The sequence below is a fragment of the Manduca sexta genome, unplaced genomic scaffold, assembly GCF_014839805.1.
Source record: "Manduca sexta isolate Smith_Timp_Sample1 unplaced genomic scaffold, JHU_Msex_v1.0 HiC_scaffold_1380, whole genome shotgun sequence".
NCBI classification, from domain to species: Eukaryota; Metazoa; Arthropoda; class Insecta; order Lepidoptera; family Sphingidae; genus Manduca; species Manduca sexta.
Genome location: NW_023592239.1, coordinates 1 through 25,954, shown reverse-complemented (window position 1 = coordinate 25,954; position 25,954 = coordinate 1). Strand labels below are relative to the sequence as shown.

General features: G+C 35.6%; 2 long non-coding RNA genes and 1 pseudogene across 2 annotated transcripts; all 3 read left to right on the top strand.

Moving 5' to 3' along the window:
• Window positions 1–230: 230 nt before the first annotated feature.
• Window positions 231–1,357, top strand: LOC119191346. Its single transcript, XR_005113427.1, has 2 exons — window positions 231–279; window positions 1,162–1,357. It is a non-coding gene; the product is annotated as an uncharacterized LOC119191346 (long non-coding RNA).
• Window positions 1,358–4,873: 3,516 nt separating this feature from the next.
• Window positions 4,874–11,328, top strand: LOC119191345 (annotated as a pseudogene).
• A 7,233-nt stretch (window positions 11,329–18,561) lies between these two features.
• On the top strand, window positions 18,562–25,954 carry LOC119191347. Its single transcript, XR_005113428.1, has 3 exons — window positions 18,562–18,937; window positions 20,202–20,336; window positions 25,846–25,954. It is a non-coding gene; the product is annotated as an uncharacterized LOC119191347 (long non-coding RNA).

Genomic DNA, 25,954 nt, shown 5'->3' with positions numbered 1-25,954 from the left:
ACCAGCTAATTTATCTTTACAACGAACTCCACAATCGACACAATTCAAGTAGTTCGTGGTGAAATTATGTGTGGACGTCTAATATCTAATAATGAAATCAATACAGTTTATGTGTTTGACGTTGTTAATATACATTTCATCATGCATGGGTAGAGATATGATGGTGGGCACAAGTTACAATGCGCAGTTAGTTTGGCACCAGAAGCAGAGTACGCTGGTATTCCTTCATGAAAGAGTCAAAGAAATGTTCTATTCCGACCCGTCCCAAAAATCATAAAAGTAAGTATTCTAAATCTTACGTTATTTATTGGGATTAACAATTTCGTGCATGCCTAATAAGTGAATAACAATGAGCGTTTGTTATAATAAACACTTAAAACTCATACTATACGATTAGTTTGTAGGACAGCTCGAGTCGTGATAGGTGAATGCGACCAGCTACTACCTAGTAATTTAATCTATGTTGTTTTCATTTTGGTTTAGAAGGCCTATAATACTCATCACCTTCACATAAATAAATCTTGTCGAATATGGGCTCAAGTATAATTATTTTCAAAAACTGTATTTATGACAAAAGATCAAATAAGTTTAGAAACACACATACATCTATCATGCAGCATATTTGGGCGCATGGGCTTTAAAAAGATGAATAATTTTAAGAACCAATATTGATATACTTTTGTTAGTGACTCCTATTCTGACCTATTTGATATTACTTATATATTTTACAGTTTGTACCATGATGTTTCAGGGATCATGATTTTAATAGTTTTATTAGTTTAGAGCTAGATTGATCTGTATATTAGAGACATGTAAGCGTGATTTTTAACACAACTACGTGCCCCATCAAAGTATTAAAAAGAATGCGATATGTGTATCACGCGTCGGTCTCTTAATAAATAGCAAAAATACATACGACAGGCACATTCGCGTCATGTTTCATGCCACTTTCTAGGAGAGCTGATAATTTTTTTTAATCATATAAGTACTTAGTAATCAAAATAAAATTCAAAATGTACTTATATGACGCGACACCGATACATGGGTATATTTCATCCGCCTTTAAATTCAGAAGTAAAAGTCATATTTTATGTTTGAACGTAATTTTAAAATCGTCAATTTTTTTTTGTTTTGACGCTTATAAATTATTCTTATTTTAAGGGAGTAATTGCACGAGACATCGACCACAGTGAATCTTCTGCCATCATCACGGCTGGTGGCGTTGGCTTTACATATGTTAACCTCCGATTTAAAAGTGAACGTGGGAGCTCCTGAACTATGAAGTGGAAATATACGTTTAATGTGTTTTGTTAAAAGTTATTTTTGTATAACACGATTAAATGGTTAAGATAAGAAACGTAGTTTGTCTGTACAAATTATAAAACAAAGTACCCTTTTCTGTCTGTCTGTATGTTATCAATTTTCTCAACATCTTCTGTACGGATTTTTATGTTATTTTAGTATGGACATAGTTTAAGACCGTGGGAAGGTTATAGGCTACTTTATATCCAGGGAAGAAAAAAACTATAGCGGGACTTCTATCCAGAAAAACTCCTTCACGCGGGCGAAGCCGCGGACAAAAGCTAATTTATATTTTACTTATTTAAAGAATTTACTTAGCTACTTAAAAGACGTGAAAATTATGTAGATACTATATTGGCAAAAGCTTCATTAGCTGCTAAACCTTCACTGGTCCAAGTTCTTTTTTTTTGTAAGTTTTTTATTGATGTTTTACATTACGAAAACCTACCTACATAAAAATTATCTTGAGTAACAATCTACTGGAAACATGTAAGCCGTCATTACCTCTAACAATTTACTTAATAGCTATTATTATTGTGAAAGCAAAATACCCCAGCTAGTGATTTTGCCCCGGCTTCATTTCAATGGAGTTGTTATATCTATACTATTATATAAAGCTGAAGAGTTTGTTTGTTTGTTTGTTTGTTTGAACGCGCTAATCTCAGGAACTACCGGTCCAATCCGAAAAATCTTTTGCATTGGATAGCCCTTTGTTCGTGGAGTGCTATAGGCTATATATCATCACGCTATACCCAATAGGAGCGGAGCAGTAATAGCTGATCTCAGGAACTACCGGTCCAAACTGAAAAATTCTTTTGCGTTGGATAGTACTTAGTTCGTGGAATGCTATAGGCTATATATCATCACGCTATACCCCATAGGAGCGGAGCAGTAATAGCTAATCTCAGGAACTACCGGTCCAAACTGAAAATTCTTTTTGCGTTGGATAGCCCTTTGTTCGTGGGTGCTATAGGCTATATATCATCACGCTATACCCAATAGGAGCGGAGCAGTAATGGCTAATCTCAGGAACTACCGGTCCAAACTGAAAAAATCTTTTGCGTTCGATCGTACTTAGTTCGTGGAATGCTATAGGCTATATATCATCACGCTATACCCAATAGGAGCGGAGCAGTAATGGCTAATCTCAGGAACTACCGATTCGAACTGAAAAATTCTTTTTGTGTTGAATAGTCCTTTGTTTGTGGAGTGCTAAAGGCTATATATCATCACGCTATACCAATAGGAGCGGAGCAGTAATGGCTAATCTCAGGAACTTACGGTTTCAACTGAAAAATTCGTTTTGTGTTGGATAGTCCTTTATTTGTGGACCGCTATAGGCTATATATCATCACGCTATGGCCAATAGGAGCGGAGAGTAATGGCTAATCTCAGGAACTACCGGTCCAAACTGAAAAATCTTTTTGTGTTGGATAGCCCTTTGTTCCTGGAGTGCTATAGGCTATATATCATCACGTTATGACCAATAGGAGCGGAGAAGTAATGAAACATGTTGCAAAAACGGGGAAAATTATTAGTTTTGAGAGCTTCCGTTGCCTGCGCTGCGTAAACGGTTAAAGTTATGCAACAATGATGTATGACGGGATTGTTCCACTTAAAAGTTCTAAAAAATATATTATAAAACAAAGTCCCCGCTGCATCTGTCTGCCTGAACGTGTTAAACTCAAAACTACCCAACGTATTAAGATAAAATTTGGTATGGAGACCCTGGGAAGAACATAGGCTCCCGGCAAACTACTACTTTTATAACGGAAAACTTTAGCCTGAAAAACTTTGTAACGCGGGCGGAGCCGCGGGCAAAAGCTAGTTATATTATAAAAGTAATCTTTCCCAATGGTTAAAAATATAGGACGTTATTTTTTGGCAATTGTAATACTTTATGCTCATTTTATCTTAGGAGATAGGTACATTCTCCTTTTTTTGTGTTACTTACCTATGATTGCTAACTAGGTAGCCACTGACACTATCTAACACACAGGTGCATATTGTTACTATAGGGGGTCCAATTTCAGGGGGCCCCAAAATTTTGTATAATTTACTAAGTATTGTACATTGGGATCTAAAAAACGTCGACGGAAAAATTGATAATAGTCCGTAGTTGTTAGCGGCCTTAGGGAGGCAGGTGGCTCTCGAATAAACGAGGGACCTAGCATGGTGCTTTAGCTGATGACTTTTCTTTACAATATCTGTAACAACCCTCCTCCACCTCTTCAAATAAGTATATCTCTGCATTCTCTGAAAAAAACATCTTCGGAAAGAATATTAAATGCTCAAAAACTACCGTTCCAAAAATAATAACCTAGTGGGTAATTTATATGGGTTATTAATTGTTCCTCTTAAACTATTTCCAAAATATGAAGTTCTTTTCTTTAAACTGCATGTGGTCGCACCGTCGGAAAGATTTGATGTGTAATGATAATAGTCGCGGTACTGCTGTAAATCAGTGCTGTTTAACAGCGTATACCGAGCTGAATTCTTCGACCATACATATTGCAAAAAATCCATTGTATACCTCGTTTTGTTAACTGTGTACTTTTTATAATTGTTTTTGTTTGTGTCGAAAACTAATAGTTCAAATGTTTTTTTAGGTCACCAGCTAACCTGCCATACGTAGTTAGTTGGACTTTTAATATATTCCAATTTTATGTTGATTACTTAACAAGGAATCTAATAGGCGTAATATCTAGCATACTTTCCTTCATGGCTGGGTTAATTACTTCTACTTGTTTACTTTTTAACGAAAAAGCAAAAGTGGCGGCCGCGAGGCAAGTTTCTTATTTTCAACCGACTCCAAATATGAGAGGTTATCCATTCGTCATAAATAAAATTATGTTGGTTCAGCGATAATTTTGTACCCCGTGGTCTGATTTAAACGATTCTTTTTGCTGTCGTTATTGAATAGCTTTAGAACGTTCATTTTTAATTCCATTGCTAAAGGGCATAGCCCTTTGGAATTTGAAGATGCAAAGCGGAATTCCTCAAAATCTAACGGGATTATGATGATCCATCTTATGTTTGATTCCGAAAAGCAAAGCAATCCAAAATATTATTGAACTTTATATACGGATTAATAAGATATTACTAAAACAATTGTTTTGTTATGTTTGCTTATTGTGTTTGTATGTCTAGATTCCCACTAAACATTTTATGGTGACGGGGCATAATTTAAATTACGAGCTAAGCTAAGAAAATACACAAATAAATACCTACTTTTTAAATTTAATTTAGCCACCGCCTTAAAAGTATTTAGTGTGCAAATAAACAAAAAAACGACTTAAAAATATGTTTTAATAATTTCTTATCCTAGTTAAGTATATTATACACAAAGACAGAACAATACGTAAATTTTTATATAGGTACATACATTAATAAAATCTATGACGAAGCCGACACGGAATACAGATTACAAATGGCGTGTATTAACTATTATAGGCAGTGAAAAGTCGGCAATTATAGAATAATGACCAGCTTTTTCATAGTGTTTGTACAACTTATAGTTTGAAATAACATACTTACTTAGTTATACTAGAAATAAGCAATATTTTTAAATATGGCACTTGTATATAGCTGTTGTTTGTGGTTTTCTGCTGAGATTGGGAGGAATATTAATTGGGATCTTCTCATTGGTACGTACTAATCTATTAATATTAGTTAAGTACTTACGACTGAAGTTTGTACCATACGTACGATTTCTAGATTCCTACAACTTATTTACAAAATAATTTAGTACTTATTTTATGTTTCTGTGCAGTTGCAATCGAATATACTACTCATAATGTTTTGTTGGGCGTATGGACACACAAAGATGTGAAAACTTGGATTAAAAATTTACTACCCATTACACCTTGCTGTATGCTAATGAATATTTAAAAATTTCACAGAAGGTGAAGGTAGGTACCATTTTAATGACTTTCATCAAAATAACAGGTTTTAAGTATATACCGTGATGTCATAGTCATTTTAGAACCGAATATTTTAAATTCTGTATCAATAATAGAGTTTAAAAAAAAATACCAATGTACTTAAAATATTTTTTTATAAACGTTAAAATATTTGTTTACGTATAATAAATGAGAACTCATGGTAATGCAACTAAATCTTATACAATATACTACTACGATCACTGCGATCTAATGAATTAATTGTCGCGACGCACAGTGGTAAAAACGCGGAAAATATACAATTTTTTTCAGATCAGATATTGCCATAGTTTATGTCGAAAACCTAAAGTAGACAAGTTGGATAACTAGAGCCTAGAAGGATATTTAATTTAGTGTATTCTTTATAGGAAAATTAAGGCCCCAAACTTGTAAGACTGAATGCGACGTAATATTGAGTTAAAAAAAACGTTTGTTTGAAGTCTCACACTGCTTATACAAGTTATACTTTTGTTTTATTTTTTATTTTATATATTAAGGTATTTAAAAACGATAAAATAATTATTATTTGTACATTAATTTATGTATGGCTTGGATTCAAACAACATAACCTTTATTTTGCCAATTTTTGTTTTTTCATTGGCTGTAACTTTTTTGCGTCAACGAGCGTTAAAATGAAACATATCATAAATAATACTCTAATGATGTAGGATAACTATCAGATAGGTTTCAGCTGCAATAATTTGCAAACTTTTGAAAAATGACCATTTTACTTGGGAGTTTCTTTGTTGACGGAAAAACAAAAAACAAGGACAAACACTATAATTCCGGTAATTAACACGAAAATAACATATTTTGACTATAAAATTCATAAATTATCATTTTCCTCTTTATTTACTAATACAGATTTGACAAAGTAATACAGTATTCGATAGTTATGGCAAGTTTTAGTAAATGTTTAAGTTCAGGTACTTAACATTGTATTGTCTAGTAACCGGGAAGTGTATAAGTGTATTAAAAGTCAGAAACTAAACTAAATCAAATACATAACAAGTCAAGTAAAATATTTTTGCCTAATTTCACGAAAAGGTGGCATGCCGCATCAAGAACAAAGCAATATTTTTTTTTGGCAAAAACAAAGAGTGGCCAAATAATACATTTCTAATTAATGTGATTCCTCCAGAATCCAATGCCATAGAAAGTGGCTCTGGACCTTCAAAATGATATGAAGGGGATCTTGTAGAAAACCCAACTTGCTAAACTATACGTGAGTTTGTACATTTGGTATTATATTATGTCCAATACGGTTCACAAAGTTCTTGTTCATGGTAGTAAAATAACTTCCGCGGCTGCTCTATCTATAGTTATTTTAATAGAAAAAGCTCAAAGAGCATGCAACAAGGATTATCGACTTTATAGGTTATATCATTCGAGGGAATGTTCACGTGAGTCAACCAATGAAGACAACATGCATATGGTCTTGACTTCATCAGACCCATTTATAGCTTAAAAATTGTGACCACATAAAAAAATGTCCTTAAATGATGAAGTTAAAGCGTTAGTTACTGAAAATAATTAATAAAAAATAGTTGTCAATAATAGTAATTTATAATTAATAATTATAAAAATTGTCCAATGTCATCATACAGAGTTAGTAATAAGCCTAGTAATATTTGTTTCCTTTTTTATTTCATTATTTTTATGCTTTCTATATAAACTCAATAACAAAATTTGATTGTAAAAAGTGGCAAATTATTATGTATGTATATTTATTATAAATGCCCGTTGCATATGCATAGTTCGAGCATTAAATTTATATAATTTTTATTCATTTTTAACATTTTTATAAATTATACACTTATATTTCTTAATGTATGTTATATAATAATAAATATAATAAGTAAATCTAACCATAAAATACCGATTTCAATTCATATCTTCCTCAAAAATAGTTTTTTCCGCGGTCCCATACAAACTTTACCACTGTGCGACGTTACTATCATTATCAAACTGGAACGAGTGAAAAATATTATCAAAAACGTATTTTTTTTATTATCAACAGTAAAATTAATTCACAATTTTTTTGATCCTACAAGTTTTTCTAAGAGACGACATTTTGGTTCCAAAACGACTATAAAATTACGGTGTATAAGTACAGTCAACCACGAAAGTTGCTGAACAAATTCAAAACTTTAAAAGTTTAAGGTTGTTCATATGGAAACAAAACTTTAAAATTTTGAATTTATTCAGCTTCATTTGTGGCTGATTTTACCTAATAGTGGATAAATTCGTACGCGGGGCATATACTTACTCGTATAACTACTGATGTTTATGTGTGTATGTAACTCTATTGCGCCCCCATTTCCGGAGGCAAGCGCGCGTATTGCCATGTTTTTTTTATTTAATGAAAATGTAATTAATTTATTGTCTGATTTGCTTGAGTGGCCATTGGTTATAGCAACAAAATACATATAATACATACCAAAATTAATAAAATTACATTCGCGATTCAGCACAAAAGTAATTTTGTGTTGAATCCAGCTATAAAAAATTGTATGGAGCCCTTTCCAGACTGAAACTGATATTTATTTACTTTACACAGTAGAATTTAAAAAGATTTTTTTACGTTGATATAAATGTTACAAAACTGTCACCAATTTTTTTTTTCAGAACTTTTAAGGTATATCGTGTTTATGATAACTTTAATATGTATATACATACTGGTTTGCTTGCTGTTTATTTATGGCGCGTATACGGTAAGTTATGATGGGTAGTACGTACTACATTAAGGCGATACCTTAAGGTTCATTTTCATACATTTTGTTTCACCTTTAATCTGGGTAACTAAACAAGTATTGGCAAGTAAAGAATTTAAATTCACGTCTAGTTAGTGATTAGTTCTCGCAGTTGAAAGAAAAACGTAAAAATAATTAATAATCATGGATATTTCGGCCTTTAAAATTTAATATGACGAAATTAACGTGAATTTAAATTCTTTACTTGCCAATACTTGTTTAGTTACCCAGATTAAAGGTGAAACAAAATGTATGAAAATGGACCTTGAGGTATCGCCTTAAGATTATATTTTTTTTAATGACGGTAAAGGCTATCACACCTCGCAGCCATTATATCCCGGGATGTACAGCTTTAAATTATTTTAAAGTATCACCCACAGCAGGTAAGTAAGTACATCATTCCGTCGGTACTTATACGTCTCGATTGACGCACTTGCCTACATCGAGATGTAATTATAGAATTTTTATATGTCTGTATCAAAGATACGAAGATGTGAAAATCTATACTTCTATACTTACTATTATATTATAAAGCTGAAGAGTTTGTTTGTTTGTTTGTTTGTTTGAACGCGCTAATCTCAGGAACTACCGGACCAAACTGAAAAATTCTTTTTGCGTTGGATAGCCCTTTGTTCGTGGAGTGCTATAGGCTATATATCATCACACTATACCCAATAAGAGCGGAGCAGTAATGGCTAATCTCAGGAACTACCGGTCCAAACTGAAAAATTCTTTTTGCGTTGGATAGCCCTTTGTTCGTGGAGTGCTATAGGCTATATATCATCACACTATACCCAATAAGAGCGGAGCAGTAATGGCTAATCTCAGGAACTACCGGTCCAAACTGAAAAAATCTTTTTTGCGTTGGATAGCCCTTTATTCGTGGATTGCTATAGGCTATATATCATCACGCTATACCCAATAGGAGCGGAGCAGTAATGGCTAATCTCCGGAACTACCGGTCCAAACTGAAAAATTCTTTTTGTGTTGAATAGTTCTTTGTTTGTGGAGTGCTCAAAGTTATTTATCATCACGCTATGACCAATAGGAGCGGAGCAGTAATGAAACATGTTGCAAAAACGGGGAAAAATTATTAGTTTTGAGAGCTTCCGTTGCGTGCGCTGCGTAAACGGTTAAAGTTATGCAACAATGATGTATGACGGCATTGTTCCTTTTAAAAAGTTCTGAAAAATATATTATAAAACAAAGTCCCCCGCTGCATCTGTCTGCCTGAACGTGTTAAACTCAAAAACTACCCAACGTATTAAGATGAAATTTGGTATGGAGACAGTTTGAGACCCTGGGAAGAACATAGGCTCCCGGGAAACTACTACTTTTATAACGGAAAACTATAGCCTGAAAAACTTTATAACGAGGGCGGAGCCGCGGGCAAAAGCTAGTATACATAATAACTGTCTTCCGACGATTTGTATGGACAGATGTATTAAGATGTTTTGAAATATATGGTGCTTAATTTAAGTAAGTAATTACATATTTAGGTTATGGCGTGCTAATGAAATTAATGTTGAAATAGCATTAATTGCCCTCACTAAGTAATATTACAGCTAGTGTAAATACATCAAACAAATTTTGGACGGTATAATTATAGCTACGAAGTGCGAGTACTTGTTAGTCTAAACTTTGCATCACGAAAACTACTCCGCGAAATACCTACAGCCCTGACAGCTCAATGAGCAAAGCCTGTAAAATATATTTCGGCAGCTCCGTCGCGCTCGTCCGCTCCGTTGCCGTTACTAATACTTGGTTTAGTTTCATCCATGGAAATAATAATTATGAACATATTAGTTTTCCCTGAGATTCGCCGAGTTTCGCTGCTCGGTGTCATAAAATGCGTGCCATTTTTGATCTTGGCTTATAGGAGTTGTAGTGGTGGGTGTGAGGGCGGGAAAGTCTCATCCATGGAATTATAATATTTACCTACCTCTTACTATGTTTCACATTATTCCCAAAACTTTATAAGAGCTTAATAAAATATATGCGGCTTGCGTGGGGTAAACCAAAACCGTATCTTGATTTATGCCATGATAGAATGTATTGCATTTTGCTTCAGTTTTTCGTTTGTTTCAGTGCAATAATGTTTTATTGGTTGCCTACATTTTATTGGAACTCCTTCGTCTCATTGTTATTTCAATCATAGTAGCTACTGGTTTATTACTATTGAAACAAAACACAATGGACATTGGTATTCTTATTGGTGCAAGTGTAGCCGGTGGATTTCTATTATGTAAGACACAAATTCATTGTTATTTACTTAAAATCTTTAAGTCACTTTACAAATGAATAGTGGATATGTATTAATTTACTTATATATATTAAAATAAGTAAGTAAAGCCAAGCTGTAAAAGGTCTACATCGCCCCATTGGCAATAGAAGCATACCTACGTGAACCTTTTTACCTAGTTTATGAATTCGGCCCTCAATTAGTATAACCATGACTATTCTTTTTTTAAATCGAAAAACACGAATGAATAAATAAAAGGTAGACTAGAACAGAATTTATGCATAATACAGCTCTATGTATTACATCATGAGACGAAATAACGTTGGCATTTTCTTATTTATTGTGGGTCCGATAATTATTTGGGTGCTTCGGGGATGTGTACAATGTTGACGATAATGTTTATACGTATTATCATAACATATATAGTTTTAATTACGTTTATGAGGAAGCCAAAATGTACGTTTTGTTCAAATGATTAATATATACTTATATTTTATTTGTATTAAGTATATTGGTATAAGTAGTTTATGTATGAAGAACTTAGATACTATCTGTACTAAGTTGCCTATATGCCTACCTGTATTTAATTAAGGATACTGTTTTCAAGTGGGGATGTTTTACTTATGGATATGCGCTGCGAATCTCCCGGTCTTGATAAACGAGATGGAACGTGATGATCAGTCCGATACAATCACAAAATTGCGTGAAATTCTGGAAGCAAAAAATCAGAGAAACGACTTACTAGGATTCCACAGTACGCCTAGAAAATCAAAAATATTACTTAAACCAACTAACGGAATACCTCATAATATGAAGTCAAACCATGTGTCTGCACAAATATATGTTGGTTAATAACCCAATAACCTCTTAAGAAGTTAGTAAGTAGGTATGTAAGTATATAAAAAAACTCCAAAGATTTGATTCCCTTGTTTATTTTAAGAAATAAGATAAATTATTTTAGTGGACTTGCACCTTTATTACCGACTGTAGTATACGACTGAAGGTTAATTTCTGGCTAAAGCCAAAGTCGATTAATGCACCAACATTCGCCAACACCTTCAGCCGAAGACTTAAAAACTGAAATAAGTTAACATTTAACTTAAATGTTGTTCAAGAATGATTACAGGCAGCAACCTACAAATAATAATATAAGAAAATGATTTTAAACCTTTAAAATGGTATGTTTAGGTATATTGACTTTAACTGATCTAGAGATGATATTCATTATTAAGTACCTACGTAAGTACTATGCAATTTGTAAAAACATTAACATTCCAAAATATTAACTTATTTTTTTATTTGTTTGATAATATCGGTGTTTGTTAGGAGTCGTCGACGTTTTGGCCCTAGTTGGACAAAAGGTTTGAACGAAGGTGGTATTTTGGCCAACGCCTAAACTTCACCCGGAGAATAAGTACCTAATAGTACTTACCTAAAGAATATTATGTAAAAATATACTTACTAAAACCAAAATGAACCCTTCCATTTAAAATCTATATCTATCTATACTATTATATAAAGCTGAAGAGTTTGTTTGTTTGTTTGTTTGAACGCGCTAATCTCAGGAACTACCGGTCCAAACTGAAAAATTCTTTTTGCGTTGGATAGCCCTTTGTTCGTGGAGTGCTATAGGCTATATATCATCACGCTATACCCAATAGGAGCGGAGCAGTAATGGCTAATCTCAGGAACTACCGGTCCAAACTGAAAAATTCTTTTTGCGTTGGATAGCCCTTTGTTCGTGGAGTACTATAGGCTATATATCATCACGCTATACCCAATAGGAGCGGAGCAGTAATGGCTAATCTCAGGAACTACCGGTCCAAACTGAAAAATCTTTTTGCGTTGGATAGCCCTTTGTTCGTGGAGTGCTATAGGCTATATATCATCACGCTATACCCAATAGGAGCGGAGCAGTAATGGCTAATCTCAGAAACTACCGGTCCAAACTGAAAAATTCTTTTTGCGTTGGATAGCCCTTTGTTCGTGGAGTACTATAGGCTATATATCATCACGCTATACCCAATAGGAGCGGAGCAGTAATGGCTAATCTCAGGAACTACCGGTCCAAACTGAAAAATTCTTTTTGTGTTGGATAGCCCTTTGATCCCGGAGTGCTATAGGCTATATATCATCACGCTATGGCCAATAGGAGCGGAGCAGTAATGAAACATGTTGCAAAAACGGGGAAAAATTATTAGTTTTGAGAGGTTCCGTTGCGTGCGCTGCGTAAACGGTTAAAGTTATGCAACAATGACGGGATTGTTCCTCTTAAAAAGTTCTAAAAATATATATTATAAAACAAAGTCCCCCGCTGCAACTGTCTGCCTGAACGTGTTAAACTCAAAAACTACCCAACGTATTAAGATGAAATTTGGTATGGAAACAGTTTGAGACCCTGGGAAGAACAAAGGCTCCCGGGAAACTACTACTTTTATAACGGAAAACTTTAGCCTGAAAAACTTTATAACGCGGGCGGAGCCGCGGGCAAAAGCTAGTACTATTATATAAAGCTGAAGAGTTTGTTTGTTTGTTTGAACGCGCTAATCTCAGGAACTACCAGTCCAAATTGAAAAATTCTTTTTGCGTTGGATAGCCCTTTGTTCGTGGAGTGCTATAGGCTATATATCATCACGCTATACCCAATAGGAGCGGAGCAGTAATGGCTAATCTCAGGAACTACCGGTTCAAACTGAAAAATTCTTTTTGCGTTGGATAGCCCTTTGTTCGTGGAGTGCTATAGGCTACATATCATCACGCTATACCCAATAGGAGCGGAGCAGCAATGGCTAATCACAGGAACTCCCGGTCTAAACTGAAAATTTTTTTTTGCATTGAATAGCCCTTTGTTCGTGGAGTGCTATAGGCTATATATCATCACGCTATATCCAATAGGAGCGGAGCAGTAACGGCTAATCTCAGGAAGTACCAGTCCAAACTGAAAAATTCTTTTTGCGTTGGATAGCCCTTTATTCGTGGAGTGCTATAGGCTATATATCATCACGCTATGACCAATAGGAGCGGAGCAGTAATGAAACATGTTGCAAAAACGGGGACAATTTATTAGTTTTGAGAGCTTCCGTTGCGTGCGCTGCGTAAACAATGATGTATGACGGGATTGTTCCTCTTAAAAAGTTCTAAAAAATATATTATCAAACAAAGTCCTCCACTGCATCTATCTGCCTGAACGTGTTAAACTCAAAAACTACCCAACGTATTAAGATGAAATTTGGTATGGAGACAGTTTGAGACCCTGGGAAGAACATAGGCTCCCGGAAACTATTACTTTTATAACGGAAATCTTTAGCCTGAAACACTTTATAACGCGGGCGGAGCCGCGGGCAAAAGCTAGTCTAGTATATTATTTTATCAGGGAATCAAGGTGTTAATGTAAAGTTAAAGTAATTGATATCTAACACATAATTCAAATATACTTCCATAATTAATACAAATCTTGTGTTTTACAAGTATGTAATTATACTGTTGGATGCAATAATAAATATGAGTGTTTTTGTTGTTGCACACTGGCAACACTGGCTGTATAATAGATTTTTCGCTGTTATGACACCGTGAGTGGTTTTGATGTAATTTTTGTGCCTTTAATAAAAACTAGTAATATAGTGAAGTATAAGTGTTTTATTTACACTAGAAGACACCAGCATACAAAATCTTTTACAATATATACAACTTACTATTAATAGGAATATAATTTAATTAACAAAACTTAAAACAGAGTTGAATACAAGATAAGGCATAAATAATAATTTTAACAACTAATAAACACAAAATCTTCGGCTTTATATTATAGTATAGATTTAACTTTCCAAATTTATTAATGGTAGTACTGGGTTAACACAGGACCGTAGCTAGACTTGAATTTAAGGTAGGGCAGCTACAAGCAGGGCAGGAAATTAAAATATTACTAGATCTGATCTGCTCAATCGATTTTTTGGTTTCCTTAAAATGTGAAGAGGAGCAAAAAAAAAAAGATTAATTAACTTACGTAATTCTTAAGGTAATATACACATTGTAACAAAATTCCCATAAATCTCGAAAGAAAGTATTTCACCCATCAATACGAATAACTCTTACTATGGGACCAACTTCCAAATCTATACTCTATACTATTATATAAAGCTGAAGAGTTTGTTTGTTTGTTTGTTTGTTTGTTTGTTTGTTTCTTTGAACGCGCTAATCTCAGGAACTACCGGTCCAAACTGAAAAATTCTTTTTGCGTTGGATAGCCCTTTGTTCGTGGAGTGCTATAGGCTATATATCATCACGCTATACCCAATAGGAGCGGGGCAGTAATGGCTAATCTCAGGAACTACCGGTCCAAACTGAAAAATTCTTTTTGCGTTGGATAGCCCTTTATTCGTGGAGTGCTATAGGCTATATATCATCACGCTATACCCAATAGGAGCGGGGCAGTAATGGCTAATCTCAGGAACTACCGGTCCAAACTGAAAAATTCTTTTTGCGTTGGATAGCCCTTTGTTCGTGGAGAGCTTTAGGCTATATATCATCACGCTATATTCAATAGGAGCGGAGCAGTAATGAAACATGTTGCAAAAACGGGGACAATTTATTAGTTTTGAGAGCTTCCGTTGCGTGCGCTGCGTAAACAATGATGTATGACGGGATTGTTCCTCTTAAAAAGTTCTAAAAAATATATTATCAAACAAAGTCCTCCACTGCATCTATCTGCCTGAACGTGTTAAACTCAAAAACTACCCAACGTATTAAGATGAAATTTGGTATGGAGACAGTTTGAGACCCTGGGAAGAACATAGGCTCCCGGGAAACTATTACTTTTATAACGGAAATCTTTAGCCTGAAACACTTTATAACGCGGGCGGAGCCGCGGGCAAAAGCTAGTCTAGTATATTATTTTATCAGGGAATCAAGGTGTTAATGTAAAGTTAAAGTAATTGATATCTAACACATAATTCAAATATACTTCCATAATTAATACAAATCTTGTGTTTTTACAAGTATGTAATTATACTGTTGGATGCAATAATAAATATGAGTGTTTTTGTTGTTGCACACTGGCAACACTGGCTGTATAATAGATTTTTCGCTGCTATGACACCGTGAGTGGTTTTGATGTAATTTTTGTGCCTTTAATAAAAACTAGTAATATAGTGAAGTATAAGTGTTTTATTTACACTAGAAGACACCAGCATACAAAATCTTTTACAATATATACAACTTACTATTAATAGGAATATAATTTAATTAACAAAACTTAAAACAGAGTTGAATACAAGATAAGGCATAAATAATAATTTTAACAACTAATAAACACAAAATCTTCGGCTTTATATTATAGTATAGATTTAACTTTCCAAATTTATTAATGGTAGTACTGGGTTAACACAGGACCGTAGCTAGACTTGAATTTAAGGTAGGGCAGCTGTTTTTACAAGTAGGGCGGAAATAAAAATGTTACTAGATCTGATCTGCTCAATCGATTTTTGGTTTCCTTAAAATGTGAAGAGGAGCAAAAAAAAAAAAAAGATTAATTAACTTACGTAATTCTTAAGGTAATATACACATTGTAACAAAATTCCCATAAATCTCGAAAGAAAGTATTTCACCCATCAATACGAATAACTCTTACTATGGGACCAACTTCCAAATCTATACTCTATACTATTATATAAAGCTGAAGAGTTTGTTTGTTTGTTTGTTTGTTTGTTTGTTTGTTTGTTTGTTTGTTTGTTTCTTTGAACGCGCTAATCTCAGGAACTACCGGTCCAAACTGAAAAATTCTTTTTGCGTTGGATAGCCCTTTGTTCGTGGAGTGCTATAGGCTATATATCATCACGCTATACCCAATAGGAGCGGGGCAGTAATGGCTAATCTCAGGAACTACCGGTCCAAACTGAAAAATTCTTTTTGCGTTGGATAGCCCTTTATTCGTGGAGTGCTATAGGCTATATATCATCACGCTATACCCAATAGGAGCGGGGCAGTAATGGCTAATCTCAGGAACTACCGGTCCAAACTGAAAAATTCTTTTTGCGTTGGATAGCCCTTTGTTCGTGGAGAGCTTTAGGCTATATATCATCACGCTATATTCAATAGGAGCGGAGCAGTAATAGCTAATCTCAGAAACTACCGATTCGAACTGAAAAAATATTTTTGTGTTGAATAGTCCTTTGTTTGTGGAGTGCTCAAAGTTATATATCATCACGCTATGACCAATAGGAGCGGAGCAGTAATGGCTAATCTCAGGAACTACCGGTTTCAACTGAAAAATTCGTTTTGTGTTGGATAGCCCTTTATTTGTGTACCGCTATAAGCTATATATCATCTCGCTATGACCAATAGGAGCGGAGCAGTAATGGCTAATCTCAGGAACTACCGGTTTGAACTGAAAAAAATCTTTTTTTGTGTTGGATAGCCCTTTGTTCCTGGAGTGCTATAGGCTATATATCATCATGCTATAACCAATAGGAGCGGAGCAGTAATGAAACATGTTGCAAAAACGGGGAAAATTATGAGTTTTGAGAGCTTCCGTTGCCTGCGCTGCGTAAACGGTTAAAGTTATGCAACAATGATGTATGACGGGATTGTTTTACTTAAAAAGTTCTAAATAATATAACAAAGTCCCCCGCTGCATCTGTCTGCCTTAACGTGTTAAACTCAAAAACTACCTAACGTATTAAGATGAAATTTGGTATGGAGACAGACAGACCCTGGGAAGAACATAGGCTCCCGGGAAACTACTATTTTTATAACGGAAAACTTTAGCCTGAAAAACTTTATAACGCGGGCGGAACCGCGAGCAAAAGCTAGTCGTAAAATAAAACCGCTGCTCCATATATATTCATTGAGTCGTAATGTACAATTTTGTTGATTATTAAGGTAGGGCATTAGTATTTTAAGGTAGGGCATTACCATTTTAAGGTAGGGCATTGCCCCTCAATGCCCCCCCTAGCTACGGCCCTGGGTTAACATGCTTACAAATGTATTGAATCGACGAAGATCGAAAATCGTAATTAGACTTTATAATCCATCACCTAACGTGATGTCGAAATTTGGTATGGACATAGTTTGAAACCCTAAGGACACAGGCTAATTTTATATCCCGGAAAATAATATAGTGCTAAGTACTTTTATCTTGGAAAACACTTTCACACTGGCGACGCTGCCAGCGAAAGCTAGTTTTCCTTAAATGCAGACAGTTTTTGAAATAGGATATAGAAAAGACTATCAGTGTAATTCTGATATGAAATTCATAATTTTTCGTGAAGATTCTTGTTTACCTATTTTTATTTTGTTATTTTGTTTTATATAATATTTATGTCATTGCTTTAAATTCTTATATCTTTCGCAACACTAGTCGCTACATCTGTGAAATTACTTCACCGAAAAACTCGTCTATACCAAAGAGACTACAACCACTACTTAGTCTACGTCTGAACTCTACGATGAGTCTATACTAGACAATATAGTTAGACTAGGCATGGACAAGGATCTTATACCCAAAATGAATTGATCACGAATGATTCTTAAACAAAATAAAATCAACCTTATTATCTTAGTTTTAGGGTTTATATTTGCGTACATTATGTATAGTTGACATTCCGTTCCAAGCGAGAGGGCTTTTAAGGGGAGCTCTGTCCCTTTCTTGCGATTGCCATATCAAAAATATACAATATGATAGTACTTATTTTATCTTATTTCTGCCGCGGTTATCTGGTTATTTTCAAGAATTTTATACGTTATAGGTAATAAGGTATTAGTACATTATTATTCATAAATATGAATATTACATGCAATATTTTGTAACAAATAAAAATTTCCTAACAATATAATGTAATACCCTACTAGAAAGAGATAACGCGGTCCTTCGAGGGTATACTCTTCGGAACGGAATAGTGATTGTTGTAAGCATTCCATTTGGATATAACTTCCTTGTGCATGGATTGTACTTGCAATATCATACTAGCGCCAAAAAACAGGGTTTGAAATAATACCAAGTATTTTCTTCCTGTATTAGAAATTGATCCATGTTCTGATACAAACTAGGCACATAAGTGCGTTCACTAATAAAATCTTTAATACTTGGATTCTCGAAATACCAAGTATTTTCTTGCTGTGTAGGTTATTGATCCGTGTTCCAGTATCAATAAGGAACACGATATATAAAGTACTTCTAATACTTTATATATCGTTCACACTAGCAAAGGAAATAGTTCACTGAGTGGATTGAAATAAGACCCATAATTGCATTTGCGGATAACGGCACCTAACAAAGCGCTGACATATCGCAGCGAGCCGAGACGATGTCACGAATCGTTAATGTCGAGAGGGAGAAAATACCTGGTAAATACGCACTTGCCACATACAAGTAAATATGCATTATGCACATCTCTACTATACACTTTGTCTGACAGTACTCAGCTGTCCTTTTAATTTTTAAGTGTTTACCATTATAATTATCTTTGGTGTTTACAAATATTGCAAAGAAATTGATTAGGATACATACCAACGGAAAGTTATTACTTTGGAACCATGGAAAAAGACAAAAAGTGTCATATAGAAAAATTACCATCAGAAATTTTAGTTACAATACTCCAGCATGCAAAAATCGAAGATATTATTGCTTTTGGTGCAACTTGCAAGTATTATAATGATATGGTAAAGGATTGTCAGATAATATGGAAGACAAAATTGAAAAATATGTAAGTAAAACACTTAAATATATAATTTTAGTATAACCACTTCTTATCCTTATTTATTAATAAAAAAGACAAAAGTTTGTGAAGATATTTGGGTGTTTAGCAAATGCAGGAGCCGCTCAAGATTTGCGTGAAATTTGCATACGTACAGACCGTATCAATCTTGACTGACTTATGCTACTTTTTATCCCAGAAAAATACACAAGGAACTTTTATTCTCCCTTCAGATGGAAAAGTATATTAACCTTGGAAGTGAGAGAGAAGAGATGCTCATACTTAGATATGTTGTCACCAGGTGTAATAATCGAGTAATAAAAAATGATGGCTAGCTATTACTTACTCCCACCAACTCATTCACCAACCAATTTTGTTGTTTCACAGACAGGTTGCCTTTTTATATTATTTACATATATGGTTAAGTAAAAATACATAGGCATCTTGTCTGTTATATTTACCAATATTATATATGGTTATTGTTTATATATACCAATTTGTCTCATTTAATCAAGGTAAAATCACTAAGATAAAATAAATAACAGTCAGAGACTCAAAAAACATTAGAGTAATGAAACTGCAGTAGATTTGCTTTTAGCGTATCTGATTATAAACCTATAATTTTATAATATATTATAAACCTCATATAAATAATATAATCTTTAAAATTCTTCTGATTCTGAAAAATTATTTCACTAATAAGAAGCTAAAATATGCTTGAGAGCTATATACAGGAAAAGTGCATTAATGTGGGCATAATCATGAGTAGAAGCTAGTATGCATATTATATAGAACTTAGGCTAAAACTGAAAGGTTAAGCATGTTTTGTTAAGGTGCTCCCCCCAGCGAAATGGCGCACTAACCATATTTTTAGAAGCTAATCAAAATGTATGAAACATATAGTAAAAATTTAAACAAATTATTTCTATCTTATGTTTGTATTACATTTTTTTATAATGTGAATGTTGTGTTATTAATTTCATCATATTATACTATAAATGTTAATTCCATGCATCTCCTAAAGCACACCACATTTTAATTTACAATTAACACTAATAAATAGACAATTTAATTAGAAATATTTTGGTAATTTAGTATATTTAGGAGGACCTCAAATTGATTTATTAAATATTTTTTTGTGAAACCTTACACATTACTTAACTTGTTCGCCTAAAATATATGGATAGCATGCTTATAGCCATTCGTTCAGGGGAGTGTCTTAATTAATTAATAAAAATGAGTATGTAATAAAATAATATATATTCTTTTTTAGGATTCCATCTGAATTATTTTACACACTTGCTGCGGTTGTTAACGACGGAGTTTGGTTCGACCGCGTTAAAGAATTTTATACAATTAAGCAAAAAGTGTATAGCGAAATCTTAGCCATGTCGCCCAAATACTTCTGGTGAGTGATTCCATAATTTTATAGTTTGTTACTCGTGGTAGGTTCTTAGTGGGAGCCTGACTTCCGCCTGGTAATGACCACCGCATTTTTTTTCTACCGCTAAGCAATATGGATCAAATACTTCAATATTGTGTATCGGTATGAAGGAAGTTGTTGCCAGCGTATTTAATAGGTATTATGAGACTCAACATTTGGCGGCTTCAAATTTGCCGGCTGTGGCGCTGCGGTTTCGCGGGAAGGTAAGTCCATATAAAAAGACATGCGCGACTACCGCTCTACAGCATATTAAAGCGCTCTTAAGTCTTTTACTTTAGCGTCATTTGTGTTGGGCAATTCTTACAAAACAGTAAGGTTGCAGTACTGCTATTTAAAAGGTCTCAAATGTTAAGTAAGTCTCATAATGTCCTATAAATGTCTCAGAGTGATAAGCGCAGTTCAACGCCACTAGGGGTCGCAAACCGGTATCTCGGATTTCGAAAATACCGGAATACCGGACCAAATTAAGAACTTCAAAATACCGGTATTGATTTTACAAAAACCGGGATATTCGGTATTTTCGGTATTTTATAAAAATAAAATTCAGTACAAAATGTGTGTATAATTATTAATTTCTCGAGTTTTAAATCGCAAAAATTTAAACTGTTTGCAATTTCATTCATTCGTATAGTATATTCTATAAAGAGCGAGCAAAATACATGGCTTATGGCTATATTGCTCCATTTGTTTTATTGTAAGCATAGCGGTGTTAACTGTTAATTTTTATTTTTATTAGAACTTATTAGAAATATTTTTGTCCTTTGAAGTCTATCCTCATTATTTATAGACGTTATTTATCTAAGAACGGAGCATTGCTGTGATAACAAGTCTGTTTCTCAGTGCTGACGACATGGCAGCCCTCGCAGTGCGTAGACGTAGGACCGCTGTGATTGGCTAATATTGTGATACAACTTGAATAGAATAGATGGAAAATACAACCTGTTTAAAAGCCTTGAGCTACCTACAATAATGGCCTGATATTTCATAGCAATTTCGCGAGGTTTACCGAAAGGCCGAAATTGTCGGACCAATTTTTGATATAAGTCAAGTCCTTATTTACCCTGTCTACAGCTGCGGACACACAATCGACTTGCTCCTGAGAATAAATTTGAAAGTCACCAGCATACAGATTGTACGCATATTGAAGATTTTGTGTTAAGAGGTTTATTAAGATAGAGAATAATAATGGGGAGAGTATGCCGCCTTGAGGTACGCCACAGTCTATATCACGCCAGCTAGACGAAGAATCGCCAATTGTTGGCGTCCCTGAAGATATGACGAGAACCAATTCATTTCCTTGGGCGAGATCATAAGGTGGGAGAGTTTTGCAAGAAGAATGTCGTTACTGACTGTATTGAAAGCGTTGGAAAAATCAACCAAACCTCAGGCCTGAAGCCAGACTGGAGTGGACACAATAGGTTGTTTCGGTGCATATGCTCAGACAGTTGCTTGTGAGCACAGGCCTCGAGCACTTTGGAGAGAAAAGGAAGAATGGATATGGGACGGAAATGCTTAGCAAGTGATGGGTTAGGGATTTTAGGAAGAGGGATAGCAATAGCTCTCCGCCACAAAGACGGAAAGATACCAGTGCTGAGGGAGGCGTTAATAATATGGGACATGATTGGTAGAAGTGAGTCCAAGATAGGAATTATCATCCGCCTTGTGGATTGGGGGCGTTTGGAGAATTCCACTACGGTATCCCCTGCCTGTCGTAAAGGCGACTAATAGGGGCCACGATGGGGGTCGTCGGCGGGCAGCAGGGGGCTGTCCGCGCTAGTGCATTTTTTGTGTATCTTTACACAATTTTCGGTTGGCCCCCGGCATGGACGGCAGTGTGCAATTGGCCTCATGCTGCCGTAGACGCCGAGGGCGTCCTTCGGTGCGCGGGGGCTTCTGAGCCGCCCCATAAGAGACGGGTCGCACTAGGCGGCACCGCGTAGGGGCGGCTGTGGATGTAAACTTAGACATTTCCGTCAGAGGAAGCCTGCAGTCGTCCCTAATGCGCCGAAGAGGGCCACCGCGGAGTTTTAGTTGGTATGCCTTGCGTTGTATATAGGTTAGGGACTCGGCCCAGTGGTCGCCTGAAGGTCGACATAAAATCCGGGCGGCGCAACGCCGGGTCGTAAGCCACGGTGACCCCAACATAACAACATAACCGCTCAGTCGCCCCCACGAAGGCTGGGCGGTAGACATTATCATACGACGACTGATGTCACATTGGATTTAATGGACCGGATAACTTTTCTAATTTCACCCAACAGCACAGAAGAAAAATGAAAAGTATTAATGTTAGATCTGGATAGACCCGCTAAGAAATCCATGGAACGACGCCTAGTTTGGTGATCAATCATGGTAACAGATGTGAAATGTTTATTAATGTCATCCAAACCAATAGTCGCACCGTGAACATCTATGTTTTTAACTTTGCCAATATCCAGAGTTCCGAGGAATCTCCAGATACTGGCAGGCGAGGATGAAGAAATATTACTGAGAATGTGTCGGCGTTAAGCATTACGTACCATCTGGTTACACCAATTCCTTGTAGCCTTAAAAGGCACCAGTTCTCCTCCGAATGATCCCTTCTGTATTGGCGAAAATCCCGATCCCTTCGTCTCATCGCCATCCTAACCCCATGGTGCAGAAGGACGTTTTAATTAAATTTTCTTTAAAGGGGCATGGGTATCAAAGAGTGAAGTGACAGCGCTGTAAAAAATTGCGACTTTATCATCAACAGAGGTGGCTGCCAATAGGTGATCCCAGTTAAAGTTAGCAACGTCTCCTTTCAGCTTATCCGCATCAATGCGACCAAAACTACACAAGTGCAATATCTTAGAGGGGAACTTGGGAGGTTTTAGGGCGTAAAACATGTAGATGAGATCATGGTGAGAGAAGCCAGGAGCGGGAAATTGACCGTGGGAGAAAACAGGGGAAGGAGCAGAGGTGAGGATAATGTCAAGCCAAGTGTCGTGACAATCCATATTATGGTAGGTGGCTTGCAATGGTAGAACATGCAGTTTAGCAGAGTCAAGGATAGTAAGGAGTTTACGAGGTCGGGAAGTGTGGCTGGCAAGGAGATCAGTATTTAAATCACCCATGATGATGTGATGAGCATATTCTGATCCTATAGATTCCAGAACTGTTTCCAGACTGGAGAAGTAATCAAAAGCTGGGGGACAGTAAATAACACCTAGTAAAGTTTTCACTCTCTTGACCCAAACCTCAAAAAACAGAAATTTCGCATAAGCAGAATAAGAAACAGAGGAAGATATTACAGTTTTATATTTCAGGTCGTTACGTAAATATATAGCGATTCCGCCCCCTCTCCTGTCAACTCGATCATTTCTAATCAAAATGAAACCAGGGAGGGGATAAAGGGTAGAAGGGAGGTGAGGTTTGAGCCAGCTCTGATTAATCAGAACGGCATGAACGTTGGCTTACGAAAATAATCTCTTTTTATTCAGCCTTTAACTAACCACTAAGCTGTCATTAGAATTTGTCATTTAATTACTAACTTAAATGTATATTTCCTCTTTTTCTAATATTTTTTCAAATACCGGAAATACCGAAAATACCGGAATACCGGAATTTATTTTAAGTCAATACCGAAAATACCGGTTTCGAAAAATGGTCCGGTATTGCGACCCCTAAACGCCACTCAACAAAGTTTGGGTGGTATTGCTATTATTTATATTTAGTCGTGCCGCTTACCAACAAGCGAGCGGTTTGCCTTCCTTATATTTTTGTTTCTCCTCGCATTTGTATATAAAAAATACATAATCTAAAATATTTCAAATTATATCGTGCCTGTTTTTTCGAATACGTCGAGCGGCACCGGCAAATGCCTAACTACGTAGTGGCCCAGAGACGCGTCGCCAGTCCGTTGCCGGCTTACGCCACACGCTCATCGCTCGAGTTTCTGCATGATAACGCTCATAATACCTAAATTTAACCATTTGTTTCGTTTTCCCCAACCTTTTATAACTTAACGTGTGCTGCATACATATACCGTTACTGGGTTCGTGTCCGTCCATCATGAATTGCTAGAGAATGCAACCAACTTCGAACTTCGCAAGAAATCAGCCACCAACGGCTAAGCCGAAGAACTCTGACCAATGCGAAGCGCTTACGAGACGGCAGTTTCGTTTATTGGGAAGAAAAACTGTTGCGACAGTTCTATTTCTTTTTCGATTGTACTATAAGCAACCATGGTGAATTCTCTGCTGTAGACTAGTGGAATTTTCTGATCTAAAAATCTCGACAGGTATTTTTGGCAATACTCTCTTGATGCTAACTTGACACTGTCTAAAGAATATTAAAGAGACCAAGATTCGTCAAAATCTGAAGATGCAATGTCAGGGCTATATGCATTAACACCTCCCAGCCAAACTCTCTTAGTTTTTGGTGAGTAGCTGAAGATGTGTGTGGTCTAGCGTTATCGTGATGAAAGACCACACCGCATTCTAAAAACTTCTTGCTTAAATCTCATTAGTTGTTAGCATTAGAGATCCGAATCGATAGTTCTGCCCAACATTAAAGCTCATAATTAAGAATGCCCTTCCAATCCCACCATACACATAGCATCACTTTATGCGAATTAACCCAGGTTTTGCTACAGGCTGTGAAGCTTGACCGACCTTTGGCCACGATCTTTTTCGCACTTTCTTGTCGTACGTGATCCACTATTCATCTCTAGTTGCCAATCTCTTTAGAAACGGTTCGCATTCATTACGTCTCAACAAAAAGAATCGCAAATGAGTACACGGTTCATTAGGTTTGTTTCAGAGATCTCGTGTGGCACCCAAATATGGACCATTTTGTGTACCCAGCTTTTTTCAAACGGATCAAAGCTGTTTTGTGGTCAAGTCTCAATTCTTTAGGTATATCCTAAATACCGATATGTCGATGTCGCTCTACTTTTTCAAAACTGGCGTCCAATTTACTTCCGTCACAGTGCGACCAAAGCCAGGTGCATCTTTAATATCAAAATTCCCGGATAGAAAACGCTTAAATCATCCTTGTGCTACTCTTATTGACACTGCATCAGGACCTAAAACATCACATTTTTTTCTTTTTTTTATGTAAGTACCTATGTATCGAATTTTTCATTAGATTCATCGTTCACCCATTTTGACAGAAAGAAAAATAAATGAAAACAACATTTTACTAATATGTTTCTTTTTTTAAATGTAACCTTTTTAATGTGATCAAAACCAGCTAGATACAAATAGTACAGCCAAAGAGATTTTATTACAAGTATTACATACTTATGCGAAAATACTTTTCCCCCACCTATTATTATGGTATGGCCCCACATTAAATAATATTTGTTTTTCATTATAATATTATTGTATCCGTAGTTGTATCGACGTTGATGTATTGAACTCGTGCGCGAACAGTTGCAGTAACTGGACGAGCGTCGCGCTTCAGGAATGCACGACAGGAGTAATAATTACATTAACTATTTATATTTTAGGCAAGACAATAGCTTAACATTACATGATGTGAGAAGGTTTTTTACAATAGCCTTAAACAACAACATGCACTATTATTACACAATTTACCTATTACAAGACCTGGTTACT